The sequence below is a fragment of the Atta cephalotes genome (assembly GCF_000143395.1).
Source record: "Atta cephalotes unplaced genomic scaffold scaffold00016, whole genome shotgun sequence".
Classification (NCBI taxonomy): Eukaryota; Metazoa; Arthropoda; class Insecta; order Hymenoptera; family Formicidae; genus Atta; species Atta cephalotes.
In genome coordinates, this window is record NW_012130080.1 from 4,511,181 (window position 1) to 4,516,219 (window position 5,039).

Here is a 5,039-nt window from a genome sequence, read left to right on the forward strand (position 1 = left end):
ATATAAAAAATTAAATAACTAATAAAACTAAAAATAAATAAGTTATTTATTTAATTTACTTACTTACTTGTAGTCTCTAACTAAAATAAATTAAATTAATACTCTCTCTCTCTCTCTCTCTCTCTCTCTCTCTCTCTCTCCAACGTAAATAATTTCATAAAACTTCGATTTGGTGACATTCGCTTAAGAACAAATGTGGAATAAAAAAAATAATTTTGAAACATGCATAATTATGAGAATTGAAAACGAAACACAAAATTCTACGCATATAAACTGTTAATATATTAATAATATAAATATTTAATTATAAATATTAAAAATTTCAACACAAATCTGAGGTTACATTTTATCACAAAAAATTTCTTCAACAAAAAATAAAATGAATTATTTATTAAGACCATATATGTGACTACACATAAGTAAAAATTTAAAGTCTATAATGACTATAAAAATAAAATGATTATTTTATTCCATTCTCTGATTTCAAAGTAATTATTAAAAATTCTCTCTACAACTTTATTAAAATAAGTCCGTAAAACTCCGATTTGGCGTTCGTTCAAAAGCGAATGTAGAGTTGAAAAAATAATTTTGAAACGTGTATAATTATGAGGATTGAAAAATTTTTTAAATTCCACGCATAAATGACTAATTCAATCACGCAATACTAATACCTATTTATTATGTAAAATGATGTGTCCGTTTTGGACACAGAGTTACATATGCGAATTTGACGCGTCAAAGAGTTGCACAAATTTACGCTTGACGGTATAGATCACGCGCGATGTCATCGTTGTTATGTATATTAATTTGACGTATTTTGTATAATTCTGCGCGTGACTTACTTTTGCATTCCTCCGGGCTTTCGTCGGAATTGTCAGTACAATCGTCCGATTTGTCACAGACCCACGAGATTGGTATGCATCTGCCATTGGCACATCGGAACTGCCTCAAAGGACAAGCTGTCTGACCTGAGAAATAAAGGAAAAAAAATTCACTGAGAAAAACTCAACGGCTAGTTAAAACAACTTAAGCAACACAAAGAAATACATAACAAAAAACGTAAGGAACTTAAGCATTCATGAAATCGATCAATCGTTATTTTTAATTAAAAAATTAACTTAATTTTGTTCAAAAATTAATATTTTATTATAATACTAATATTCGATCGCTCGATTCATTTGCTTAAATCGCTTGTCGCTTTTCGACATTTTTTTTTTGCCTTGCGAAGCTTGCTAATCTCATAAATAAATAAATTGATATAACGCCAAGATTTGTAATGAGTTATAATTAGAATAACTTGCCGTTAGAACTACTACGGATGCAAGTGCGACACGTGCCTCGTTTTAACATAAACGCAGCAGTAATAAAATCAAACATAATCTATCGTAGCTCATTTGCGTATCAATTGTCATCACTGTCGACAAGGTCTATCTCACAATTCTCACTAATAGTAGATAGATATTCATTTCTATCTAACATGTTCATTGAGTAAATCAAGTGTAATTTTACTCTTACATATTACTTATTTGTTACAACAATTACGCAACTAAAAAAACCAAAGTTTTTTTTAGAAAATAGAATTTAAATGTTTTAAATCGTTAAAATTTATCGTTAAAATTTTATAACACTATTAATTTTTATTATTGGTACTACTATAATTAGATTGTATTTCTTTGTATTTCTTTCCTTTAAAATATTTGGTTAAATAATAATGACTATTCTTTTTTATTATTTTTTTTTAATAAACAACTTTATAAACACTTTGTGAGAATGTTTGAATATATATGTAACAATCATTTAATAATATCTTTATTATAAAATTAATGAAAATTAATTCGAGACATGAATGACTCATCGAGTGTGGTAGATAAGGAATCGAAAAATCATCATACTAAGTATAAATACAATTTTAATGTAATTAACTGATTGTATATAATTATACAATCAGAAGAAGAATACAATTATGTTTTTTTTTTAGTATTTTTAGTATTTTTAGTATTTTTTCTTTTTTTCTTGTTTCCATTCTTTCTTTACAAACAACTAAAAAACATTGAAAATTTTTAAGTTATTGACTGCATTCAGCAGACAAAGCAGCTTTGCAATTGTCGTAACATTCTTTAATACGATTGTTTTGCCCTTAGTTCCTCATTAGCTTTAAATGTATAAACCAATCATATTAAAGAATCTACAACAGTTGCAAAGCTGCTTTTTATGTTAAATGCTGCCATTGCAGCAAATGAACAAATAATGCAATATCATTATTCAATTATTCATATGAATCTATTATTATGTACGTTTTTTCATATAATGTTATGATATACGTTTTTTTATATAACGTTATGATTTATGTGAAAGATTATCTATTATTATATTTTTTTATACCAATACGTTTTAGCATTATTTAATAGTTTTACTTTCGTTACTATTAACATGTGATTTGTTCTTATAACAGGCACGCTGGAAAATATTATTTAATGATCGCAGAACGCGAGTTTCCTATAAAAGATATCAGGTATCTTGCGGTGATACCGTCCAACGGATCTGAAATAGCACGAACGGTACACGGCAGTAATCCAAGCTGAATCCAGACAATCTGAGATCCAAGCTGAATCCAGACAATCTGAGATCAAAGTTTTTGCGAATTCACATACGATCTGCGCATTGATCCGCAGAATACCTTAACAACTCCCGGTGGGAATCGCCGACACAGATTTATCACGTGGAACGTGCGCTCCGGCTATTTCCACTACGTTTTGTGCTGCCTCAAGAATTCTTCGGTGAAATTATCGGATGCTAATAAGCTGCTGGAAATCAGGACGCACATTATAGGATCGCTAGTTACAACGAAACCAATGCTACGGCTATTAACTAACGGCCAAGATTCTGTCAACTTATAGTACTGGGCCATCTGAATGACTGGATAAAATGACTAGGTCAGTACTGAGTCCAAGTTATTATCCAGTACTTAGTCAGAACTGCGCCAGTAATTGAACTTGCGGCAACCAGTAATAGCCCAGCATTAAGCCGATTGTAAAATCCTATATAGGATGCGAACATCAGAGCAAATGTGCAAGGGCGATCAAAATCGATTAAATAAACGTTCACGATCAACGGAGTTCTATCTTGCTGACTTGTGTGGCGCTTGGATTTGCTGGAATCATTACGCCCGCATATCTGTAATTATACAGTATGTGCGTGCCTTAATTCTCTCGGCTGTACATTACTCAAACATATTTCACGAATATGCTGGATTCAGCATTCTTTATATTCGTGGAATAATTCTATGGGTTCTAGCGAAAGCTAGGAACGCAGGCAGGAAAGTAGTGCAATTTTATCGACAAATTTTCTTGTTCGAAACAGTTTTCCTTCGTTCGAAACTCCAACAACTTCGGTGAATTAAACAGCGAATTAAAAGCCTTAATCAGGAAAAATCGAGAGAAAATTTTACTTCATTAGATTCAGCAGCAATTTTTGCTTTTTGCGAAATATGCAATTTAATTTTTATTTCTATTCATGTGCGGTTTATGTGAATGAAAGATTAGCTTGTAAACTCGTTTCAATATCCAAAAATATTACTCATAAATCATCTTTATCAGATAAATTTAAATTCATTAAAAGGACGGATAAATTAATCTCTTTGAATTGTCAGAATAATCGCAAATGAGATAGAAAAGCATGTGTGCACGGAGTCTTTTTCTTTCCTTTACTTTTTCTCTTTTTTTTTGTAAAACTCACGATATTCTTAATCTTTAACCTATTTATATAAACATTTATATAAACACGTGCGTATTTAATAAGCAAAAATATGAATGCTCAAATGTAAACAAATTAAATATTATTACGTAAAAAAAAAGTTTCAAAAAATCTACGAGTCTAATAATTAATGCCATTAATATGTATTAATCTCAATTCGAATTTATTTTTCATTTATTTCTAATTTTTGGATTTAGACAAATATAAAAAATATGTAAGTTGAAAAGATTAAATTAAGTTAATCCATCTATATTGTTGAAAATGGAGATAAGATGGAAAATTTTGACTCCCTCCGAAAAGATCGGTTTTGCTGAAATTTTAGCCAATTACAAATCTATAATAATAATAATTTTATTGAATCATAAAAATAATTAGCAGCACAAATTAGTTGCTACAATTTTTTACAGTACTGTTTATCATGCTTGAAATTTTTACAAAATTATTTTAATAATTCAACAAAATTATTTTCAAATCTATTTTATGTTAAATTTTTAAACACTTTAGCAAAACCGTACTTATATATCATATATTCTTTTCGTGCTTACATATCAAACTAATAAGACAGTAAGACGATCTTTTAATTATATGTGTCGCGTATAAGAAATGTTACAAACTAGAACTAGCTTTTATCTCTGACAAGTCAATTTCAGAGAACGCAGATTTTTTTCAAATTTTTTTATAGTTACGTCTTAATATTAAAATAACAAATCTATCTATAAATATGGACTATTATAAAATCTTTCAATTAAATCTTTCAATTAAACATTTTTTTTTATATAAATACCCGATTTTACAAATGTTTATATTTCTTAAGAATTAATCTACATCTGATCTACATCTTTGAGATGAATTTACATCTTTTTTGAAACTGACCTAAAGTAGAATACTACATTAGAATACTAAAATAATAGTAACATTTAAGAAACGATTCCACATGCAAAAAATTTTATACTACTTTAAATATGTAAAATCGAGTATTTATGTAAAATAATTTTTTTTTAATTGAAAGATTTAAAAGTTAAAATTAATGCCAGATTTCTTCATACTTTGACGTAAGAAACTAAAAAAAATTTAAGAAAAATCGACGTTTGACGTTTCCTGAAGTTTATCTTAAGGAAATTAATTTTTTAATACGTGTCCAAACTAAACATTGTTTACTCGTTCTTTTGGACATTGTGTGCAGAAATCATTATATAAAGAAATCAAAACAAAACGTTAAGTGAATATCACTTTACTCCATTTTTTCTCTCAATGATGTTAATATTCCATTTTTGTTGTACATATAT

General features: G+C 28.3%; 1 protein-coding gene across 1 annotated transcript in view; it reads right to left on the reverse strand.

Annotated features, from left to right (window-relative positions):
• LOC105618325 (very low-density lipoprotein receptor-like) overlaps positions 1-954 on the reverse strand; it is a 26,245-nt gene extending 25,291 nt beyond the window's left edge. Inside the window, exon 1 of the mRNA XM_012199866.1 lies at positions 843-954. The gene's annotated coding sequence lies outside the window, so the exon portion shown is untranslated. The remainder of the gene's footprint in view (positions 1-842) is intronic.
• Positions 955-5,039: the final 4,085 nt, after the last annotated feature.